Source organism: Microcaecilia unicolor, chromosome 1 (genome assembly GCF_901765095.1).
Source record: "Microcaecilia unicolor chromosome 1, aMicUni1.1, whole genome shotgun sequence".
Taxonomy (NCBI): domain Eukaryota; kingdom Metazoa; phylum Chordata; class Amphibia; order Gymnophiona; family Siphonopidae; genus Microcaecilia; species Microcaecilia unicolor.
In genome coordinates this window covers 698,780,744-698,806,343 of record NC_044031.1, presented here as the reverse complement: position 1 = coordinate 698,806,343, position 25,600 = coordinate 698,780,744, and the positions used below count along the sequence as shown (strand labels likewise).

Here is a 25,600-nt window from a genome sequence, read left to right as displayed (position 1 = left end):
CACTTTCCGCCGCTCCCCCCCCCCCGAAAAAGCAAAATGCTAGCTGCCCCGGTCCCCCTCCCTTCCTGTGTTCTGCAGAGCTAACTCCGCCTCCCGTCATTCTTCTGCCCCGTGCCCCGCCCCCGCTGCCCCCCCTGAGGTCGACTACGCCGCTCCCCCCCTCCACCGAGACACCCTCCCTATTAACGACCCGAGCAGCGCCTCTCACCTCTTTCAGAAGCGCTGCACGGGCAGGAAGATCTATTGTGTTGGTTGTAGAGTCTCCATGACGTCTCTGCTTCCCTGGCCCAGGCCCCGCCTCCTTCTGACGTAGGTCTCAGTGGAGGGGGGGAGCGGCGTAGTCGACCTCAGGGGGGGCAGCGGGGGCGGGGCACGGGGGCAGAATGACGGGAGGCGGAGTTAGCTCTGTAGAACACAGGAACAGGAAGGGAGGGGGACCGGGGCAGCTAGCATTTTGCTTTTTCGGGGGGGGGGGGAGCGGCAGAAAGTGGGGAGCAGCGGGGGGGGGGGGGGGGCAAGGCCGTCCATACAGGACGCTCCTGATGAGCGCCCTTGCCCCCTCCCGATCCTTTGTTTTTGGATTTTGCTGACCGGGTAGCCACGTGTATTTGTTGTGGCTTTTTTTTGTTTGTTTTTACGTTTGCAGCATGCGCAGAGCAGCCAGCAAAACGCTTGGCTGCTCTGCGCATGATTTAGGGGCCAATTACCGATGTGTATTGTGATTCTTTGATACATTGTACGTTTGAATACCGATCTGAGCATGTGTGACTTTTTTTTTTTTTGGTGCATTCTTCGTTTTTTAAAAATCGTTAGGGACTTTAACGATTTTGATTTTTTTACGTTTGGTTGCTGCATCTGCCTCACAGTGCTGTACACTTGAACATGAAGAGACAGTCCCTGCTCGACAGAGCTTACAGTCTAATTAGGGCAGACACAGAAGAGATAAGGGAATATTTAAATCAGGATGATAAAACAAGTGAATATGGGTTAGGAGTTAAAAGCAGCATAAAAAAGGTGGGCTTTTAGTTTAGATTTGAAGATGGCCAGAGATGGAGCTTGACTACCGGCTCAGGAAGTCTATTTATTCAGGGGCCTAGGGTAGCAAATGGGGAGGAGGCTCCAGCTTGTCTGTAGTCTAGGTCTCCTTCAGCTTCAGGGAGCCATGGTGCCCAAGGCAATATTTAGTTCAGCAATACTAAACCAAAAATACATAACTGTTCAAAGCAAGCGGAGTCCGGTACCAACCGACACGCCCCAGAGAGCATGAGAAGAGATCTGGCCAGCAACCGAAGAAAGCAAAAACCGAGTCCGCTTTATCGTGTGGCCTTTCCAGCCTCAGGGATTACAAACAAACTCCGTACCATGTTGTCCCCGACGCAGCAGCAGAGCTGCAACGCTTCCCACTGAGAGAGACAGAGAACTCTGGAGTGAGCGTGGGAGGAAGAGACTAGTAGTCTCCAACACCGAAAATTAAAGGGGTGCTACGTGTTCAGTACGTACGCTTTCTGCTAAAAAAAAACAAAACAGGGCACCGTGGGCCAGCAGGCAGCGATTCGTTTCTGTCCACGTACTCAGTAGTATATTTCGGAATAAAGTTTTTCAGGGGGAAAAAAATCTGTGGTATTACTAGGAAGCGATACAGTGGCGGTGACTCCTCCCACCCCCCATCCCACTCTGTGGAATGGTTGCTGCCGGTCGGACATCTCAGTAGTTGCTTGGAGAGAGTGAGCGAGGGGCATGTTGTAGATGATGTAGTTGTGTGATAAGGAGCGGGAGAGAGCGGCGGTGTTGGAGCCTGTTGCTGCCACTGTATTGGCAGCGCCGGGAATTGCAGCGTTAACAGGGAAGAGCTCTGGAGTCGGCTCGGCGCTCCTGTTGGGGTTTTTTTTTTCTTGAGCTGGAGGACGCAGCAGTCGTCGAAGTTTGCGCCGAGTGGCGGCCCAAAGATTTGAAACGGGCGCTCGTGGGCTGCCGGAGCTGTTCCCTGCGACTTGACTTTCCTTCCGGGCTTGGCGATGTTTGTGTTGACTGTGTGAAACCGAAGGGAGAGGGACTTTCTCTCTGGCTTGTGTGTTATTTATAGTGCCCTGGGAAAGAAACAAAATGTCTGCCAGAGCTGTTTCTGTTAAGGTAAGATAGTCTTCAAATAAATCCATGAAGTTGCTCGGCTGTGAGTGGCTTCCCGTTTGGTTCTGGTGGAGCTTTTTAAAGTCTGTTTTGTGTCGTGGAAGGCCGGCATTGGTGAGTGGGGTTTGTGTTTTAATCCCTTTTCCCCAGTTCTGTGCATTTTAAGGAATTATCCATACGTGTAGGGGTGCCCCCTCCCAAAATGTTTAAATAATGGGGATAATTAGGTGTACAAGGGAAAGTTGTTTGCTATTTTTAGTTGATTTACAGGGGGTGGGCAGTGCCTGAGATCTTGTGGTGTAAGCTTCCTGTTTGAAAGCAGCATCTTGCCTAAACCATCTAGGGGTGAGAAACGAGCCCCTAAACTTTAAAGTCCGTGTGACCGTGTTCGAGATCACCTAAAGTAAAGTTGGGCGTGGGTGCGACCATCCATCTGGAAAGGGGTGATAACAGACCCTCCCTGCGCTTCCCTTTGCTGTGCGCCCTCCCAAAACTACCTGTTGAGTTCAGCATCCCGTCTCCAGCTTTACTTTATCACCTCCCAAGCGCGACAGCACACTTTTTGTTGGGGGGTGGGGGTGCTGTTCATTGCACTTCGTGACTCTTGAGCAGTTTCATAAACTGTTCATTCCCGGAGGCGAGGCCATTCACCTTGGGAAAACAATGCCGATATCTCCACATGACTTATTATTTTTAAGTGCCAGCACTGAGAGTGTGCTCTGCATGTTTCCGTTTTCCTTTGTGCGCTTTCAGTAGCCCTTTCGTTCTGATGGCTTTATTGTGGCTCCAGGATTTGGCCGAAACGACTGCCTTTTTGTTTAGTTTTGGGGTTGGGGTGCTTTGGTCTGACCAGTTTATCTAACAGAAGAAATAAAAAGTCACAAATCAAGTAGTGACTGTTTCCTTTCTAGGTGTCGGTTAAAGATGATCCGATTATTTAGTGTACGTTTCTGTATATAGAAAATACAGTATCGGATAGCATTAAATTGAGAGTTTCTGGTACGGCGTGCCAGGGTGTACTCTGACCTCACCTGTGCTGCTATGCAATTACTAGATTGCTCGCGGGGAAGGTGGAGTAAGAACATGGAACAGGTTAGCATTTCATATGTTTCAAAGATAATAGTGATGTGGACTGTACATGATTCAAGATTTGAGTGTGTAGTAAATCTCAAAACGTGCGTTAACAGGTAAAGTTACATATTAGTAAGAAACCTTGTTGAAACAATGATTGAACGAAAAAGGTGTGTGAAAGCGAAACTATGCAGTTTCGGCCTGATGTCATTCATTGGTATGTTAATTACACTAAAACATTGGTAAAATTTAAACGCAGCATACGGGGTACTTTTTAAATTATATATGTCTGGAACGTGGAATTCAATTGAAGTATTAAACATTGTATATATTTTCCCCAAATTATATAATATTTAAAAAACAGAATTTGTAGCAAAGAAACACATTGGCACAATTAATTTAAATTGTCAGTATCTACTGACCTACCAGCATGGTGATCCAAGAGCATGTAGCAGAAATGGAAGACAGTCACAGGTAGCCTAATGTTTTGAAAACAGGGAGGAATACAATTCAGAAGATTTCAAGGTTCCCTTCTTTTGCTGAATCTGTGACCTCCATTGTAAATCATGTTTTCACCCTCTGGAATCCTTTATTTTATAAAACGTGCCACTCCCCTGAAACTTTGCATGATCATGTGGAAAGATATTTGAACTATTTTTATGGTGGTGTACTTTAAACAGTTCTTGTAATGTAGTGTTCACAGCATTAGGTTTTATTCTGCAAAAAGCTAATGCAAACTTGGCTGAATGAAATTGTCATATTTTTTTCTGCTTGAAAACATGTATTCTCTTTCAAAAGGTTTATTTAATAATTTTATATTTTAGTCGTTTTCAGCAGAGTAATCCTATATGTTTACAGCATTTCCACTCTCGACTGTTTCTCACGATTTTTTTTTCTCCCACTCCTTTGAAAGTTTGTGTAAAACCATGGAAACATATATGTATCCTGTTTGGCAGGTTATACAGAATGACAGGGTTTCAGCTAAGGAATACACAATGGCATTATGCCTAATTGTCTGCTGAATTTGCAGCAATTATGTGAGGCAGGCTTGTTTGTAGATGGGATGGTATAATAACTCCATTCATTTCTGGTGCATATTGAATTTGATTTCTTATTACCCTAGTCTCATAGTGCTTATTGTTAGACTTTATGAGTGAAGGAGTAGCCCAATGGTTAGTGTGGTGGCCTGAGATCCAGGGGAACTGGGTTAGATTCCCAGCGCAGCTCCTTGTGGTCTTGGCAAGTCATTTAACCCCTCCATTGCCCCAGACACAAAATTAAGTACCTGTATATAATTTATTGATTTATTTTACATTTGTATCCCACATTTTCCCACCTATTTGCAGGCTCAATGTGGCTTACATAGTACCGTAAAGGCGTTCGCCAAGTCCGGTAGGGAAACAAATACACGGTGATGTTGTGGCCGATTACGGTTCAGGCACAATGGGGATCGAAGAGAGGAGAGGTTATATAGTGGCCATTACGAGCTTTGGTTTTGCTGTGTTGCAGAGTGTAGGCATTTATGTTGGGTTGGTATGGTATGCCTTTTTGAACAGGTTGGTTTTGAATGATTTACTGAAGTTTAGGTCGTAGGTAATATGTAAACCGCTTTGATTATAACCACAGAAAGGTATATCAAATCCCATTCCTTTTCCCTTGCATATATAAAATTTGTAATTCAAGGCTAAAATAGGGCCTTATGAAATGTTGTGCTGTGCCACATATATGTAAGTACTGACATATTTTATGAACAGCATAATTTGCATAGTCTAGTGTTTTGGAGCAGTGGGCTGAGAGCCAGGGATTTCAGGATTTGTGAATCAGTTTTAATAATGCTGGCATCCTGGTGAGTAGATTGTGTCCTTTTGGAAAATAACTAGTTCAGCGCTGACCTTGTGTAGTAGCACTGTGATTATAGTTTAACAATGTCTGATCTCTTTATGGATTCATTATTGATGTCATGTAATGGCTAATATTTTTTATTTTTGTTACATTTGTACCCCGCGCTTTATTTTGTTGCATTTGTATCCCACGTTTTCCCACCTCTTTGCAGGCTCAATGTGGCTTACAATACATCATGAGTAACAGAAATACATGAAAAAGTATGCATGTAGTGATAACTGCAGGATTTTGGGTAGTATGATAATGATAAAACATAATAGTGTTTCAGCAAACAAACATATTAAGAAGTATCTAAGAAATATATAAGAATTGTATAAGAAAGTATACATTTAGTAGTAGTTACAGGATCTTGGGTATCATGATAGTGAAAAACATGGTGGTGTTTTGGCAGTTTGATATAGTAGAGGTAGTTTTGGATGTGCATATAGGAGTTTATATTTGTTGATCATTGTTGTATGCCTTGTTAAAGAGATGAGTCTTCAGTAGAATTCGTAAGTTAGCTAATTCATAGATCGTTTTTAATTTGCGCGGCAGCGCATTCGAGTTGTGTGCTCAGGTAGGAAAAGGTTGACATATGCGTTAGTTTGTATTTGAGACCTTTGCAATTTGGGAAATGAAGATTGAGGAATGTGCAGGATGATTTTTTAGCATTCCTGGATGGTAGGTCTATCAGGTCTGACATGAAGGTTGGTTTGTCTCCGTGAATAATTTTATGAACTAGGGTGCATACTTTGAAAGTGATACGTTCTTTAAGTGGAAGCCAGTGCATCTTTTTTCGTAGGGGTTTAGCACTTTCGTATTTTGCCTTGCCGAATATAAGTCTGGCTGCAGTGTTTTGAGCTGTTTGAAGTTTTTTGATTATTTGCTCTTTGCAACCAGCGTAGAGTGCATTGCAATAATGTAGGTGGCTGAGTACCATTGATTGTACCAGGTTGCGAAAGACGGTTCTTGGGAAGAAAGGTCTTACTCTTTTCAGTTTCTACATTGAGTGGAACATCTTCTTGCTTGTGTTTTTCGCGTGACTCTCAAGTGTTAGGTGTCGATCGATGGTAACTCCAAGAATTTTTAGGGTGTCCGAGATTGGAAGCTTCAGTTTTGGTGTGTCAATGGTGGTGAATTTTTTCGTGTTTATGTTGTGAGGTGAGTATTAGGCATTGGGTTTTTTCTGCATTGAGTTTCAGCTTGAATGCGTCCGCCCATGTACTTTCCCACTCATGGCAGGCTCAATGCGGCTTACATGGGGCAATGGAGGGTTAAGTGACTTGCCCAGAGTCACAAGGAGCTGCCTGTGCCTGAAGTGGGAATCTAACTCAGTTCCTCCACCCTAACCACTAGGCCACTCCTCCACTCAGCAAAATCTTCTGTGGTGGTAACATAAAACATATAGGAGGCGAAGCCTTGTTTGGCTTCTATATGTGTAAATAGTGGCTTTTATATGTACAGAATGGCTACATGTGTGAATGGTAACTGTAGAAAGCTGCTGCTTCCATGTAGAGGGGCTGGAATACAGATTCAGAGGGGTTGTATTACGATTGTAGTTTGGGCTAAAAAAATATACATGCATTTCACATTTTACAGTGGGAATATACAAATTTGAAATAATTTCCCTGTTGGGTTTTGTACCTTCTCAGAATTGTATAACTTTTTCATGAAAATGCTTGCTTCAGCCAGAGATTAAAAGCAGGGATTGGGAGTAGTCATTCTTTATCCCCTGTTTTATAACTTTGTCATCAAAATGAAAAATAAACTCTTTGTAGTCTTGCTGCTTGATAGGATTGGCTTCAATCATATACTCACCCCATTTCAAGAAAACATTACATATATGCATAATTGCTGGAACTTATACCTGGAAGCTGCAAACTTAGCATTTTTACATATAAACACTGGCACTTATACATGAAAACTGCTGAATGTGGCTGCTCTGTTTTTCTGTGTGTAGTTCTCTGAAATTGCAGCTCCCACTGTATGTGCTGGCAAACATATAGGTGTTTGCCACTGTCTTTGTATTTTACAAAAGGTTCTTTCATAAAATACTGGGGTGGGGAAGAAATTTAAATGTCCTGACCTGGATGCCCCACAGTCTTATAGTAGTTTGTTGTGACTTTAATAAATTGCTGTATTTGGGATTATTTGCATAGTCTTTAAAGGCCTTATTGTACCCAGAATTTTGCTCTTAAGCTAGTAAACATAACCAGAATACAGGAACATTGGTGGGGGGGAGGAGTCAAGATGGCAACCACAGATTAGTTTGGTGCTCAACGTTTTGCTATGGTGAAGAAAAAAGGGAGGCTGAGGGTTTATCCTTCTGAACTGCAGCCCCACGTCTCTTCTGTAGTTGTTGCTCCAGTGGACACTTACCTTCATCGGTGTCAACACCTTCTTTAGTTGGTGAGCTCCTGGCTGAACTGACACCACAACCAGGAAGTATGTCTCCAGGCTTTGGGTCTGACATCTCATTAACTCCCGACTTATGGAAATCCTGGCTACAACCGCTTCTTGATGTATCGCTGGTTTTAGAACTTGGCTCCTGATTCAAGATGCTCGTGTCCCCAGCTCGTGGAGGTATAGAGTCAGCATCATAGGAAGCAGTTTTTACTTCTCTGGGTCAGCTTTCTCTAGGAGTGGCATCTGGTGGAGCTGCAATGTTGGACACGGACCTGGCTCCTGCTGCTATTGGAAGTGGATCAAAGGTCGCCGAGCTTGCTGAGATTTCGCTCCGAAGGCCTCCGGTGTTTTCTCTGGAGACGATGTGAACTTAATTTGCAGAGATGGGTAAGGCCCGCTCGGCACAAATTGTGGTTTTAATGCCTCTCCACTGACTGCCTTGCAAATGCAGGTGACCTGTGCTGAGCAAATGGGCACCGAAAATGTTATTTGGATTAAAATGCTACAGGCGGTCAATGCATCTATTATAAATGAAGATAACATTATGAAGTGGAAGATTGAGAGTTTAGAAAATCATACTAGACTATGTAACCTTCGGGTAATACATTTTCCTAAACTACATTTGTTTTCACCTACAGACATGTTTAAAAGATATATGAAAGAGATTCTACAGGTGCCAGAGGAATCATGCCCCCAATATCTCTTATTTACTATTTGCCTTCTATGAAAAAAGACACTTGGCACCTCAAGGGGAGCAAATCTCTGAAGTTGATGTTTTGACAGTGGGGAAGAGTGAACTACACTCTCTGTTGTAGATTTAAGAGGATCCCTCATGGCTTAAGAAAAAGCCCCAAAGCTGAACAATGATGACTTCCTTAAATGTTCCCTAGATTTGATGATTTTAATCATACAGACTTCAAATAGAACATTAGAATCCTCAAAAGGGAAATGTAGTTAGCCTTTTTTAAAAGAACAAGATGCATGCTCTGATTTATTATATGAAGATTATAAACAACAATTAGTCATTTAAGAAGCAGTTACGACAGGCTAAATTTGAAAAATTTAAGAGGCATGATTTAGATTCAATAATGTCTACCGTTGATACAAACCTTATAGCTATCAGGGCAGTAAGACTCCCCATATAATAACAAAAAGAATGAGGAAGAAAGGGGAGAGAGAGAAAACATACGGGCATGATTCCTCACAAAGATGAAGTTTTGAGAATGCATAAAAGTATAGCAGGAAGGATTCAGAGAAGATATTTATTTCCCTCCCCTCCCCCCTCACCCTGAGATGAATGTTGACCAACAGGTTTTTCAGTTATGGAAAATCTAGAGATAAAGTTCAACATCAAAAACCATCAAAGAGGGATTTTCAACAAAGATATATCTACCCTAATTAAAAAAAAAAATATATATATATACACACACACACACAAGGGAAGACAGAGAAGCAGAGAGGGAGGGAGAGGAACATTATGCTCACAGAACGATAGACAGTTACAATAGATTTTAAACATTGGCACAGGAAGAACATTAAATGGGGTGTAGAACCTTTCGAGTAGGACATTATGGATGAAATAAAAGTTTTGGATGTGTCTTTCATTCACCTCATAATGCTTTTAATACCAGAGTAGAATTGATTAGATTTACGTGAAAATTGTGGATTATTGATGATTTCTCAAAAGAAACTGCCAGTGCATCAGATCATTCTGTTGTTAAACGTGAGAGCAAATGGATGCCTCCTGGCAATCCTAATCCTATGATCATGGCATATGAGAATGTAGTATTAAAAGAAATAACAATGCTTGAAAACAGTGTCAAAAAAGTGTTTTATAATCTTAGTAAAAAAGAGAAAGCTGCTGCTCATTTGTTGAGGAATGACCCTAGCACCATCATTAAACCTGCTGATAAAGGTGGAGTTGTCGTTATGGATACAGAAGAGTATGGTACGGAAGTGAATTGCCAATTAAGGGGCCATAAGTTTTTTTTTTTTTTTTTTTTTTACAAGAGATTATCAGTTGATCTTACTGAGAGGATTAAAAGGAAGGTTGGTTCTATACTACAGATGGGGTTTAGTTTAAATGGTAGATATATAACGGAGAGAATTTGAGTTTCTCTCTGTTCACATACGTCATGTATACCTGTGCTGTATATTTTGCCCAAAATGTATAAATCTTAAAAAAACAAAAACAAAACAGGTAGGCCAATAGTGTCTTGTAACAAATCTGTTCTAGAACCTTTTATAGATTTACAGCCAGTGGGTACCATCAATGCCGTCATACATTAGAGATTCATCTGATATGATTAATTCTTTAGAAGAGATAAAGTTGGGTGATAAGTGTATTTTAGCCACTATGGATGTTGAAGCACTGTATACAAATATTCTGCAAATGAAGCCCTTAAGGTCATTGAGGAGAGTTTACTGAGGAACATATTGCTGAGGAAAATACTAGTTGCCTTTTTGACCTCTCTTGCAGAGATGGCTTTGAATGGAAACTTGTTTAGACAAGGTGTTTTATGAACAAATTAGAGATACCGCCATGGCACCATCGATTGACAGTTTATACATGGCTACCCCCCCCCCCGTTTACAAAGCTGTCCACTAATGTCGACACAGCCCATTCGCTTTGAATGGGCTGTGTCGCCATTGTCAAATGGCTTTGTGAACAGGGAGGGGACGGGACACCCATGCAATGAACAGTTGCTGGTATGGAAAAGAGATGATATTTTTGTTTGACAAGGGACAGAGCAGGAACTGCTTAATTTTCATAAATGGATTAATGTCCTGGAGGTCAATTTGAAATTTCAGCTAAATTTTTTAAATTACAAAATACTGTTTCTTGATATTTTAATTATTAATAGAGTAAAATGATTAGACATTTTATAGAAAACCAACTGTCAATTGCATTGTGACAGCTGTAATAGCAGGGCTTTGAAAAGGAATGAACCATATAGTCAGTTTAAGAGCTAAAAGAATTTAAGAAAAGATATGAGAAGTGTGCTATTGAGCTTAAATCCACATTTAGAGAAAGAGGATACCCTGATAGCTGTGTCAGTGAGTGCTACAAAAGAGCATGTTTTAAGGATAGAAAGGAACTTCTTAGAGTAACAGATAAATGTGTAGAAAATAAAATTGTTTGCACTCAGGCATTTGTCCAATGAAATTATAACACTTTTAATACAAACATTGGTATTTGAACAAGACAGTGGATGCCTTTTCTGATAAATTATGGATAGCTCCATAAACAAAGCATACATGTTGAAAAATGTCATCAATGTTCGGAAGGAATGATCCATGTAAGAAAAATATACCCCACGTGACAGGTGCACAGTATGTTCTGCAGATGTTGTCATTAGATCCTGTGTACACCAGGTTTGTTTTACATCATTCCTTCAGTTGTAAAACTAAAAAGGATGTATATAACTGTTTTTGCCCTTTCAATTTACTGTATACAGGGAAGACTAAGTGTGCTTTGAGCAAGAGAGTGATTGCACACCGTAGCGCAATTGATAGGATAATGGACAAAATCTTTGGTAGAACATTCAGCCAAAATGAATCTCAAATTTGAAGATTATAGGCTTTTTGTCCTGCAGAAATTTAGTGTCCCTTAGAGAGGAGGAGATACGGACAATCTACTAATTAAGATGGAGCAGACAATGATTTTTTAATTCAGGACAGTAGAGCTTTTTGGTCTCAAAGAACTTGATTTGCTAGCATGCCTTTAGTTAAAGGGAGAAGAGTTCCATACGTTTGCCACTGTTTTTGTCATTTATTTTGTACAATTAGTGCATTTGTTAGGAATGCACTCCTAATGTTGAAGACAATTTGTTAGTATTTTTGGTGGCTTTTGCAAAAATACATTTGTATTATGTTTTGTAATTGTTTTAGAGCTCATATTTAATACTGGACAAGCCTTGCATTTTTTTCTTTACATTTTAAAATTTTAATTCATTTTTACATTTACTTTTACTTTTGGGATTTTTGCCGATTTTGGAGCTTTCTGATCAAAATGGTGTGTACGATGGATAAGTTTAACACTTCCACTACTACTTATCATTTCTTTAGCACTACTTATCATTTCTATAGCACACAGCACTGTACACCGGACATGAAGAGATGGTCCCTGCTCGACAGAGCTTACAATCTAATTAGGACAGACAGACAAACAGGGCAAATAAGGAATAAGGGAATTACTAAGGTGGGAATGATAAAACATAGGTACTGAACAAATGCGTAAGGGTAAGGAGTTAAAAGCAGCCATGGATTGAATCAGTTGAAGGTGCTTAATGGAGTGTAAAGGAAGACCAGCATAGAGTGAGTTGCAGTAATCGATCTGGGAGATCACCATAGCAAGAACAAGAGAACAAATAGAAAATACGGAGAAAAGAATGAACTGATCGAATTCTGTGCAGTGCAAAGAAAGATGAATGGATGATGGCATCAATTTGTGGTTTAAATGGAAGTTTAGAGTCAAAAATGGCCCCCAAAATACGGACCAATTCTTTGAAGTGAAGCTGTTTAGAATCGAGCAGTGTGGCTGAAGGTAATGGAGACTGAGGGCTAATGAAAACAATAGCCTCACATTTTGAGGCGTTAAGAAACAAACAGTTATCCTGGAGCCAGGCGGAGATAGCTGAAAGACAAGAATTCAAATTAGGAGGTTCAGATGGATCAGAGACGCTCGATAAAATGTGTGTGTCATCCGTGTAACAAAATGAGACACAGCCTTGTTCCTGGATTAGAATGAGAAGGTGAGCAAGAAAGATGCTAAACAGGGTAGGGGACTGTCGTGTTCTTGAGGGCCTTTGCATTCTGTCAGGTCCTCGAGGCAGAACTGGGAATTGTGAGCCCTTGGACCCCTGCCGAGGCGCAGCAGAGGCAGGCAAGACCACCCTGGAACTTGGACATACAGAAGGACAGGACTGGAACTCTGGATTGGAAGTAGGCAACTGGAACTGGCAGAACAGGAACCGCTTCACCTGCACTTAGCCACCGTTCCGCTGGAGTTGAGCTCCAGCGTGCGGGTGGCCGGCAGGGCTTGCAGGACAAGGCCGGAACTGGAGATCCAGAGGACCCACCCTGGGTCTAGGAAACACGAGGAAGCAATACTAAATACTAGACTGCACTGAGCGCTGCATGCAGCCGCTAAACCAGAAACACAAGACAGACTATAAAGACAAGACGTACAAGAGCTTAGCAGGAGCAAGGACTAGGGCAACATGCAAGCTAGGCAGAAGGGGGTTCAGGGAATACCCACAGGGTAAACCCACTAGCTAGGTAGAGGTAGGATATAGGATAATCACCCAGGAAATACACACTAGCTAGACAGAGACAGGATTCAGGATATACACTCAGGATATTAAAGCAGGGTTCAGGATATACACTCAGGATATACGTTAGCTAGGCAGAGCGGGAAACCGGGTAAACACTAGTTAAGTAGAAACAGGACTCAGGATATACGCTAGCTAGGCAGAGCGGGAAACCGGATAACACTAGCCAAGCAGAAACAGGCTTAAGGGTTGACACACAAGCTGGGCAAAGCAGGGCTCAGGGTTAACATAGAAGCTGGGCAAAGCAGGGCTCAGGGTAAAGAGAGCAAACCAGGAATAACAGGCCAAGGGTCTTGGGCTGAAGCTACAGCAGCTCCACACACAGCCAGAGAAATAACCCCAGGCTGTAGCTGAGTATCTCCAAACCCAGGCTGAGAACAAAGACTGAGGCTACAAACACTGAGGAAAGCACTAGAAAGACTAGCAGTCCCCAGACACACAAACAGAGGGGCAAGGCCCACAGGGAAGGACTAGCAGTCCACAGGTACAGAAAGCAGATGGGTAGGAACCTAGAGACAGGCTTAGTAGCAGCGCAACAGAACTCTAACCTGCTGACCTTTAGGCATGACACCATACAAAGGCCCTGAATGCAAGCACAGCACTTCCTTATGAAGGCTCTCACTGATGAGTCACCACCAGCAGGACAGAAGCAGGAAGTACACTGACCCCAAAGAGAGGCTTGACACACATAGGAAGTGAGCCCACAGGAAAGACAAGCAGGAGCCATCTTGGAAGCTGGCATAGAGCCGGTGGCAGCCATCTTAGCTGCTGGCTCCCTAGAGAGGCAGAGCCCACACAGGTGAGGTCTAGTGGAGCAATCAGCACACAAAGCCCGAGCCAATACTAACACAAAGACAGAAGCCAGCAGAGCTGCTGACCCCCAGAAAGAAGGTAAGGCTGAGGGTGGTCACGGCCACAGACATGACAGGGCCAGAATAGGAACCCCAGACTAAACAGGGAGAGAAACCGACTTGGTTGAATGATGAGCGAGTTTGAAAGAGCGATTAGTCAGCTAACTGGAAAACCAAGTGTAGACAGTATTTGAAATACCAATAGAATGAAGGCGACTAAAAAGTAGGGAATGATCCACAGGGTTGAAGGCTGAAGTATGCCCTTAGGCTGGCCCTAACCGTATGGGCAGGTGTAGAGTTATGCCCTTTTAAGTACTGATCTTTTCATACTTTCTATTTGGGCGTTTGTAGCAGGGGATCAGTGTTGTCTTTTCAAACCCCCACCCCACCTGTATGGACAGGTTCATGTGTCAATAGACCATGAACACAGAGGGGAAAGGGATGGGGCAGGGTGTCACTACAGGACTTCATTAGTGCAGTAGCATTCACTAACGGTCCTCAAAGGCCTCAAACAGGTTGCTTTTTAAGGATATCCTAATGAGTATGCATGAGATTCATATATTTTTCTTTTTTTTTATAATGACTTACAGAATTTCTAAGTATTGTTAAACATTTTTTTCTTAACCAAAAAAATTACAAGATGGTATTGAAAATAAGCATGTTATCACAATATAAAGATAAACATGAAATTTAGTACTCTACTGAAGTGAAACATAGTTCTTTTGAGGTTTTGTGGCAAATGGAGCATTTGACAGAAAAATGTCTGCAAGTTAATTTTTAGATAAGCAGCTTATAAACTATGCTCCAGGCAGCATATAATTGAAGTAAATAACAGCCAACAAAATGTGGGTAAAAGAAAATGTAGAAATGCACTATGAACCAGATTCTATAAATGGACGCCAGTAAAGAATGGCACTAAGCGCAGTTGTATAAGGGGCATGCATCCTTTATAGAATAGCGCTTGGTGCCAATTCCTGTGCCCTAATTTGGGCACCAGACTAATACCTGCTCAAACCTGGCAGGTATTAGTTGGCTACGCTGAGCCAGTATTCTGTAACATGTGCAGTTTGCTCCAGACACACACATGCCCTTTTTGGGGTTATACCCTATATATGGTGGCTACATTTGTGCACACAAATGAACTGATTGAGCCAATGGGCGCCAATAATTGGCTGCTGACAACCAATTATTGTCAATTGGGATTTACGCACACATATTCTATAACGATACAAGCTGAAATCTTGTGCATAAATTAAAGGGATCGTGGCAGGGCAGGCATTCGAGGGTATTCCCAGAATTTATGTGCACCTGTTTTCCGGGTGCCTCCTTAACATAGGCACAGTTTATATGCTTAGCCACTATTCTATAAAGGGCACAGATCTTTTATAGAATAGCTCTCAGCACATACATTTTTTTGCGCCAATTTTAGAATCTAGTTGTATGGGATTTGGGCACTCATTGTTAATAGAACAGCATGCAGTCCGATGCCTGCGCAAATCCTAATTGTTGCCAGAAACTTCAGTAATTGGTGGTTAGCACCAACTTATTAAGCAATTAAGCTGAATGCACATCTCAGCAGTGTGCCCAAACTAGATGGCCATATATAGAATCTGGGGATATGTGTAAACAGCGGTGTGCAAAATTATTAGGCATAGTTATGTAGTAACATAGTAGATGGCAGATAAAAGACTTACATGGTCATCCAGTCTGGCCAACACTCATGCTCATTATCAATTCATGATTCAACAATGAATGTGGTATAAAATACTTGTTTACATGAAATCCCTAAGGAGCCCTTTTACTAACACGCACCCAGTGGAGTACTGCGGGACACACTCGGGGTACTGCAGTAACTTTGAAATATGCACATGCTAACCACGCACTAAAAAATTCGTTTGTTTTAGGGGGCATATCAGGAGTGAAGAGTGGGTGTTCCTACATTACTGTGTGCTAGCTGATTTAGTGCATGGATACCTTGTGAGCCCTTACCATCTACAAAATGGGTAGCGTATTACCATTACTGTGTTTATATAAAAAAAAAAAAGCCACTTTTATGGCTGCGGTAAAAATGACCTTAGGGCACGGGAAAGACCTGCATAAGGCTTAAGACCACTTCTTACTGCAGCTTTGTAGAAGGACCCCTTTGTGAGCAGAATTTGACACAAACATGACAACTAGGGAAAATTACTACTTGCTGCTTTTAACATGTACAATAATGTGATTATGGCATATGCAAGATTTTGGGCATTCTTTAACAGCTGATAAGTTTAATGTAGAAGTGGATTGACTTTATAGGCCTTCAATTAGGTGTAGATAATTCCACAGTTAAACAGAATATACTGACCCATCTGACCTCTCAGATTGTGATGGTTTTGTGTTTCCTACAACTGTGGGCACCTCTAAGCAGCTTGCCAAGCATTTGAAAATGAAGGTTATTCACTTCTAAAAAGTAGGAAAAGGTCTATTAAAAGAAAAATGACCGTTTAAGTTGTTGGAAGCAGCAGAAAGTAGAATTTACCTGGAACTGTTGAAGTCCAACATAAGATCAGAAAGAGTAAGAAGTCTGATAGAGCTGTTCAAAAACCACTCAGATCTGCAAAATATGCACAGATCCTTGCAAAAAAAAAAAAAAAAAAAAACCTGCCGAATAGTTTAGCAGACACTGAAATAGTTGTCCACAGTATACATACAATGTTACTTATGCAACCATGATCTGCATGAAAGGGTTGTGAGAGGTCATAAAAGTTTCCTACTGACAAGTTGTCAGAAGCATCCGAAAGAAATGCCCATAAGCCAGAAACCTTTTTCAAAAAAAAAAAAAAAAGTTGGATTGATGAAATGAAAATTGAACTACAACTACACAATACGTTTTGGAGACAAAAAAAAAAAAGGATTAGGCATTGGAAGAAAACACCTTGCCAACTATTTAAGCACGGGTTGCATTTGTTATGCTTTTGGGCTGGTGTCAGCCAGTGGCACATGAAGAAACTTGACGGTGAAAAGAGATTGATTATTTCAGCAAGACAATGATCTGAAACAGTAATCACATGAAATAAAGATAAAGGTTTTTGAATGTCCTTTACAGTTCCTAGACTTGAGTGCTACTGAAAAACTGAGAGGGTGATATCAAACCTGCAGAAGACTTCTTTGCAGTACATGAAGGGAGGTGGGGTGGGAGGGGGAATGGGAATTCCAAAAGCAAAAATAGAAAAACTTTAGGAGTCCTCTAGTAAAATGTGAGTTAAGCAATTACCAGTGCTGCTGTAACTGTTACTATGCTAGCATGTTAAGTAGTAGTAGCATGGCGGTTCATGCTAATTCACATGCTAGCTGCATGTCTTGGAATGGTGAGAGGACTGTGCATGGTAAGTTGCTGTGTGCTGCCTCCAATGTCCAGGGGAGGTGGTAAGTCCATGCAAGCTATGTATCACTGTACTCTCTTGTGAAGTAGAGGTATTTTGTCTCCCCCCCCCCCCCACTCCCCCAGGTGTGGAAATATGCTGCAAACACTGTCCAGCAATTCCTGCACAGGCTTTGTACTGAACTATGGGCTAATTTTTGCAAAAGTGCATTTTAGTAAAAAGAGCCTGTTTGGCCACAGGAATTTGGAAGATGTTTCTGTTGACTGAAAAGGTGTCCAAACCTTTGCACCTGCTATATTTTAATATATATTTAGATCCCTCCAATTCAGTGACTATATCTTCCTCAGCAGGTTCCAAAAAAATACACTTAAGATATGAGTACAAAACAAAGAGCAATTAGAATTAATCACACGCATAAACCAGATAATAAATGACAACTTTTAGGAATTTAATCTTATAAGAGAGAGAGAGGCCTTTTTCAGAAGTCAACTGTATCAGACTTCATATGACATTCAGCTAGCCAGGTGTTCCAAATCCCAACCTGCATGAGGAAGATTTGCTGTTAATGCTGGACAGAGTGGGTGAGTGACTCGGGCTCTGAGTTTACTTCTAGGTTTCAGGGGGGAGGCAGGAATTAGGTCCAGTTTTGAATCCTCCCCACCCAGCCAGAACAACTGTGGTGCCTTGCATAATGTTTGAAGGAGAGCTAAAAATTGAAGTGCCTCCAATAGCCGCCCACCCTAGACTTCAGAAGAACCAGGCGATTATAAGAAACAATACAGTAAATATAAGTTCACTGTTTCCATAATTTTTGTAAGAAGTTTTTTTCTGCATATTAAGCATGCTTTCCATGTGGAAAATGCTTTATAAAATATTCTGTATATGTGCAAGGCAAAAAAACCCAAAAGAACAGAATTCCCTATTGAAAAATAGGAGTACTTGGATAAAAATTGCTTTAGTTTCTATCACCTTTAAGCATAAAGAGCTGTCTGTATTAATTCCACTGTGGGTGCTTTTTACTTAATAGGAGTGTTGCCTTGTCTTGTTAGCAGTCTAGGTGAGATAATTGCTAAACTGAGTAGACACCTAAATGTAATGATACTTTTGCATACTTTGCTTTTCTAATGTTAGGCTCCAAATGTGACTCTGATTTTCAACTGGAGAGGTTATAAAATTCTGTTACAATCCTAAGCTTGTCCTGATCTCAGTAATTCATAACACTTATTATGTGTACCAGTGAGCTTATGGTTGGTACAGTGCTTGAAAAGTAAGACAATCATATTTGTCCAAAGCTGCTGTTAGTGTGGGTAAAATGTGAGTAACCTGTGGCTTTCCTCTTTTGCTTAAGATCAGTTGTAAGAAAAAAAAAAATCTGAACCATGAGTTCTATGGTAAAAACATGTTTGTTTTAAGTGAAATATTTTAGTTACTCTTGGCAGGTATGTTTGAAACTCATACCATAAAAAGTAATACATTCAGTAAAGGTTGGCTAAAGTTAGTCATAGGATGATATGATTGGTAGATAGACCTGAATGATCCATCCAGTCTGCCCAACAGTCATATTCATTGTCAATTCATGATTAACACAATTAATGTGGTATAAAAATATGTATACTTTATTGTAATTGATCTTTGCTATTTTTGGGACCCAGTCAACTATTGGAGTTGCCATTGAGGTCCACTCTAATCTGTCCTGATCTATCTAGCTGTATATAGGACACAGACTGTAGGGGGGGGGGCGTTTCAAGATGGCGGATGGTTTGGTAGACGCTCAACATCGACGCTGACTTTTCCTAGGTGAACGATTACTACGGGGGAAAAATTTTTTTTCCTAAAATGCCGCACACCAAAAGGAAAGGGGTAGTAAAGGGTTTACCGGTGAAAAATCCCGAAACTGCCCTAGTGCAGACGACGATGGAGAGGTTTGCCGCCAGCACTCCACGACGGACCGGCTTGAGTTTCCCCGCAGTGGAAGACGAGGGTGGATCGCCTTTTCCACAGGGAGTTGAGACCTCATTATCCTCGCCGGAAATTAATCCCCCGCCTTGCCCAGCAGGCCTCAGAAGTGGGTTAGGACTTCTAGATTCGTCTGAAGATGTCGAAATAGAAGAACTAATCACCAGAACCCACGATGAGGCCCTGGGACAACAACAAAACAAAGTGGAGCTTAAGACCCCCGAGGCGGTAACTTTGGACACTATCTGGGCAGCGATACAGACGTTAACTTCTGTGGTAACTCCAATCGTGAGTAAACTAGATCTGGTAACTTCTGTGTTGGATACCTTTAAAAAAGAATCTGAAAAGACTAATATAGTTGTCCAACAGGATTTAAAGACTTTGAAAGAGAAATCTGATATGCTTATTAAGGATAAGATGGCAATTCATCGAAAGATAGAATACTTTGAGAACTTTAACAGACGTTTAAATTTAAGATTTTTGAATTTCCCTGTTTCCCCTGAAATTAATGTGAAGGATCTGTTTAAAAAATTTCTTATGGAAAATCTTCTATACTCCCCAGATTTGATTCCTCCAATTAATAAAATATATTACTTACCAGATTTGAAAAGGGGAGAAAAATTGAAGACTTCAGGAGATTTACAAAATCTAACAGCCTTCTTAGAACAATCAACTACTGAAATTCTAACTAGAAAAACTATGCTTGTTTCATTAGTTTTTGAACAAGATGTGAATGCCATTTTGAAAATGTACTTCAGAAACTCATCTAAAATGTTTTTTGGAGAAAAGATATGGATATATCCAGATGTGGTGAAGACCACACAAGATCGAAGAAAAGCTTTTTTAGCTTATAGAGAAGAAACTCGATTGCTAGGGGCAAGATTTATTTTGTCATACCCTTGTAAATGCATGATAAATTACTTAGATAAAAAATATGTGTGTTTTGAACCAGAACAACTGAAAGTCTTTTTAGAGATGAAAAAAATAACCAGATAATCTCCGAATAATGAAAAGATCAGGATTAATAATAATAATAATAATTGTGGAAGCTATCCAGGCCATATTTATTAGATATTTGTTTTCCACATGATTGTTTCATCATTTATGCTTTGCCCCCTCTTTTTTACTTTGTTGGTGGTCTAGGAAAGAACTTGTATGAGAGGAGAGTCAAAACTTTATTTCCTATTAAATATTACATGTGTTCTGCTTTTCCTGAACAAGATTTAATGCTTGTATAAAATTGTTGAAATTATAAATTAAAAAAAAAAAAAAAAAAAAAAGGACACAGACTGTAGAAGTCTGCACAGTCTGTTCCTCACAGCTGGAGTTGCCATCTACCACTCTATACATCAACATCTGTGAGGTCATTTTAAGTTTTTTTATTTTTTTTATTATAAGCTCTTTGTAAGTAGGCTTTTCCTATGCCCTTTTGAAATCTATCACTGTTTTGGACTCTACCTCTACCCCTGGGAGGGCATTCCAGGCATTGACCACCCCTCTATGGAAAAAATATTTCCTGACATTGTGGCATGCTAGACTTAGGAGTAATTTTGATTGCCTAGTTTTAGCATTTTGCCTATCAATACCTTTCAAGTATTTACATGTCTGGATCATATCTCCCCTATCCCTCCTTTCCTCTAGAGTATACTTATTCAAGTCTTCAGTCTCTTCTCGTATGTCTTTTGGTACAAACCCCATACAATTTTCCTCCTCTTTCTCTGAACTGCTTCAAGTCATTAAAAAAAATCCTTAGCAAGTTGTGGAGGGGTATTTAAAAAAAAAAAAAAAAAAGTCCTGCAAATGATGTCCAAGCCTGTCCATCTCGGCTATAATCAAACAGGAAAAACATCTAGATTTGTTCGATTAGGGCTCTGAGATGGACATTTTTGCCCTGAAAATTTCCAGAATGAATAGCCATTTTCCAAAGTGACGTCTAACTTTTGAAAGACAAAAAGACCATGGACCTGAATGTCTGGTATAATTTTTAAAAGTATGGCCACACTGACATCCCTGCAGAACAGAGGAGTAGCCTAGTGGTAAGTCAGTGGACTGTAAACCAAGGGACACAGGTTCAAACCTCTCTACAAATCTTTTATTAAAAAAAAAAAAGAGATTCCTCCAGGACCTGAAAAATACTGTACATGAATGTACACCACTTCAGTTGCCTTCAGTCCTGCAGGTATCTTTATAATTAGGTACAGTAGTGTTTTTTTAAATATGATTTGTAGTGGGGCTTGAAGCTGGGTCCCTTGGTTCACAGTCCACTACACTAACCACTAGGCGGCTACTCTTAACCAGCTTGCTGCTTTGTTCAGAATGTCTACAATACCTGCAGCCATCATAGAGCCTGGTTTTCCAGTTTCTCTTTCAGGGGAGAGGGAGGCAGGCAGCAACCACTGGGGGATTAAGGAGGGAGTCATGTCTTAATTCTTTCAGTAGCCAGCTGCTCAATTTGAGCAACTTTTTGTAACTTGGACATAACTGAAACAGGTCTAGATTTAAAATGCCCTCCTTTTTAGACATGGATGTTTCTTCCCATTCAGAATTCCCTGTTGGATGTCCTACTTTTGGGCCCTTCCTCGTCCCATCCAAAACACACCCACAACATGCCCCCATGCCGTTAGGACGAACCACTGTGCGAAAGGTCCAAATTCTGACTTTACAAAATCAGGATTTGGACATTTTTAGCAGATCTTTTTTTTTTTTTTTTTTTTAGGTATTTTAAGACGTCCATCCGCTTTGAAAATGAGCACCACAGCCTCCAAAACTGAACACAGTACTCCAAGTGGGGCATCAACACCACCTTTCTCAAGCTGCACAGAGAGTGGCTTAACCAGTAGATCATCCTTCCGGCTACGGCCATTGTCTTGTCGCACTTTTTGTCATCTCGAGATCCGTAGACAGCATCTCCCAAGTTCGCGCGCACTCTGCATATCAGCCTCTCCCCTCCTAGCACTTACAGCTCCTTTGGATTTCTACTCCCCAAGTGCATCTCTGCACTTTTTGGCATTCAATTTTATCTACTAAACATTAGACCTTTCTTATTTTTGCAGATCACTTTTCATGTCCACTCTATTGCAAATCTTGTATTGTTGTATTGTGCACAAAAAGGCAAAATTTATCATCTAATTGTTTGGCAACATCGCTCACAAATACATTGAATAGAATTGACCCCAGCACCAATCCTTGGGGCACTCCACTACCCACTGCTCTTTCCTCTGAATGCATTCCATTACTTTCGTCCCTTTGATGTTTTGGCAGTCAACCAGTTTCTAATTCACCACTTTGGGTCCTAACTTCAGCCTGTTGAGTTTATTCAAGAGCTTCATGTGAGGAACTGTGTGAAACCTTTTTCTGCAATCCAAGTAAACTACATCCAGTGAGTGTTCTTAACAATTCTTTGGGCACATAATTGCAGTTATAGAATTCTGGTGTAAGTTGGCATTTATGTGCTTGACTTTAGGCACAACTACCTAAGCTGTGTCAAAGACTGGTGTAAAAGCATTTACCTAAATGTTGGCAATTATACACTAATCTTTTACAGTACTGTCAGTTATGTGCATAAGTGCTTGGTTAGTGCTATTTTGAGCCTTATTTTAATTTGCATGTGTAACTCTCGTTATTTTATAACCTACACGTGCACAATTTTGCACACCTAGGATTAAATTCTATAAATGGTGCCCCCATTCCTCCAAACCCTATGCCAGCTCTCAGTTTGCGTAGGGAGCAGTGCCTTTGTTTGACAGGCTGCATGCTGATCATGAGGGAGGAATACAGGAGATTCTCAGAGCCGGTGAGCGCGTTGCTACATGTGCTTGACAGCTCTGATCATCGGATAGGTGCTAATATGGTGCTATTGGCCTCTAGCGCTCGCGTTTGCTCAGGTTTCCAGGCTATCCACAATTAATATTCATGGGAGAGATGTGGAGGCAGTGCATGCATATCTTTCTCATTGTGGACATCCTGAAAACCTGATTGGTTGGGGTTCCTCCAGGACCAGGTTTGGGAACCACTGTCTTAGCCTTAAGTCATATGAAAGGAGTTCTTCCCCTTTATGATTGTGGTTTGGCCTTTTAACACTACCTGTTTTTTTTAATGTCTTTAGCTGTTACCCAATCTACAACAGGGCTTTTGGATATGCCTTTTTTGTGCTTTTGCTTTTATCTCCTCCTTTTGTGTGGGCTAGAATTTTGAATAGTCTATTTTTTTTTCTTCCTGTTTTTATGTATATCTCATAATGGACACCGATACTTGCCTAGGATTGAACTTGTACTGATCTGGAGATATTCTTTCTCTTTCAATTAAACATATTTATGCAAATGACTGTGTTATTTTTCCATTTGTGTTTGTGCTTTGTCTGTAGTGGTATTGTACGAAACGGAGGAGCATGGTTAGTTTTGAGAATGTCTCCAGATATTGATTTGTGGGGTCTTAATGGTGAAACTTTTTATTCTTTTTTTTTTTTTCTTTTGGCAGTCCTTCCTTCTCAAAACTCCACATTTATCAATGGATCCTTACTGTACTGATTGTAGGAAATAGTCTTCAAGGCATACCCTCAGCACCACTTAGTGCCTTGCAAGAGCTATTCTAGTAGTAGTAGTAGCAGCAGCAGCATCTACCTCCTTTCCTCCCTTCCCATGCCAAGTGCATCAAAACGAGTTTTGTGGCCAGGCTTGACAAGTCTTGACCTGGATCCTCATCTCAGAGGTTCACATTACTTTAAAACCTAAGCTTCTGGATTTGCTGTACAATTTATAAGTAATAATTTCTGTTGGTCTATGTGTATGATGTGTTTTCCTTTTGTGGACCTGTGTATACCTTGTAGTTTGTTTTGTGTGTGGTGAATTAACTTTTTCATTATTTTTTTTTTAATTGTGTTGTTAAACTAAATGCCAGCATGGTGTGACAAATTTTCAAAATTTAGACGATTTCTTTAAACTTGGTAACTTGCCTCATTTAGTATGCATGTGTCTTTTTTTTTTTTCCCCTTTCCATATCATCAAGCTGATCAATCCATAGACTGGTGGGTTGTGTCCATCTACCAGCAGGTGGAGATAGAGAGCAATCCTTTTGCCTCCCTATATGTGGTCATGTGCTGCCGGAAACTCCCCAGTATGTTCTCTATCTCAGCAGGTGGTGGTCACACACAGCAGCAGCTCTGGCTAGGCCTCCAAGCCTAATTTTTAGGTTTTGTTGAGTGCCTGGGGTTGAGGGCTCTTCTTGAGCAAGTGCAAACCTGGTGGCGCCAGGTCCCTCCTTTTCTCCCCCCTCCCGCTGGCTCCGTTAAAAAAAAAAAAAAAAAAATTTTGAACGTCCTTAAAGGCATTTATTTCGACGTTTATTTAAACGTTTATTGCAGCTACTCACTGGGACACCAGGTCGTTACAGCTCGGAGCGGAAAGCAGGTAATTTTTACCTTTTTATAGCGGGCAGGGGGTTCCCCGATTGATCTCCACGTGGCATATGGCGTCGGAGGGCGAGGGCGCAAAGAGTCGCTCCCCGGATCGCTTAGGCGCTTCTAGAGGGGATGCGGGGGTCTTAAAGTCTGATTCACCCTTGTTGGGTGACAGTTTCGTGACCGATGAGTGTCCCGGTCCTGCCTCCGGCGTGGCGGTTTTTCCCGCCATAAACGCCCATCCCCCGCTGCTCGCCTCCGCCATCTTGGCCGGCCACTCTGCTCGGACGGCTTCTTCGTGGGCCGCCCTTGAGGGAGACATTAATGCCATGGACGCCCTTAATTTGGGCGACGGCACCAAAGCGGCTAAAGTTAAGCGACGTTTTTCCCGCGCGGCTCCTTCGCGGAGTGTCGCGCCGGACGCCATTTTGGATGCACAGCATGTCTCTCCCCCGCTCTTGCGAGCGCCGGTTGAGGGTGCGTCTAGGGCTGTAGCCCAGGCTGCGGAAGTGCACAGTCTGGGGGGTTTCTCCCCCGAGTTTGTTTTGCTGCTGCATCAGGCCTTCCTTATGCAAAACGCTGCCCCTGCTCCCTCGTTTGGTAAAGAGGTTGAGGTCCCCGGAGGTAAACGCCCTCGGGTTGATTCCCAGGCCTTGGAGGACCTTGTCTCCTCCGATGTAGATGAGGGCAGCGTATCTGAGTTCTCCCAACGGTCCTTTACGGATTCCTTGGAGGAGACGGATCCCCGCTCGGTTGGAGCGGATGACCCCTCTGCAGCGCGGCTTTTTAGCTCAGAGGATTTGCCCAACCTGTTAGTGCAGGCCATGGGCATTTTGAAGATTTCCTCTCCGGAGGACGTCTCTCCCTCAGCCCCTGTTGGCTCTGCCATTATGCTGGGGACGAAACGCCCGCCTAGAACCTTCCACGTGCATGATGCCATGCACACCTTAATTTCGGCTCAATGGGATGTCCCGGAAGCGAGCCTCAAAGTGGCTAGGGCTATGTCCCGCCTCTATCCTTTGCCTGAAAGTGAACGTGAGGCCTATCTGTGGCCTACCGTGGATTCTTTAATCACTGCGGTGACTAAGAAAACGGCTTTGCCGGTGGAAGGTGGCACGGCCCTAAAGGACGCCCAAGACAGAAGATTGGAGGCGGCCTTAAGGTCGTCCTTTGAGGCGACTGCTTTAAGTTTGCAGGCCTCGGTTTGCGGTTCCTATG

The 25,600-nt window shown here is 41.8% G+C and overlaps 1 long non-coding RNA gene across 2 annotated transcripts in view; it reads left to right on the top strand.

Annotated features, from left to right (window-relative positions):
- The first annotated feature begins 1,155 nt into the window (after positions 1-1,155).
- The window catches only part of LOC115458755, a 106,253-nt gene continuing 81,808 nt past the window's right edge, over positions 1,156-25,600 (top strand). Inside the window, exon 1 of one of the 2 annotated variants that reach the window (XR_003940144.1) lies at positions 1,156-2,130. This is a non-coding gene — a long non-coding RNA (uncharacterized LOC115458755). The remainder of the gene's footprint in view (positions 2,131-25,600) is intronic. The other variant, XR_003940146.1, reaches the window with a different exon arrangement.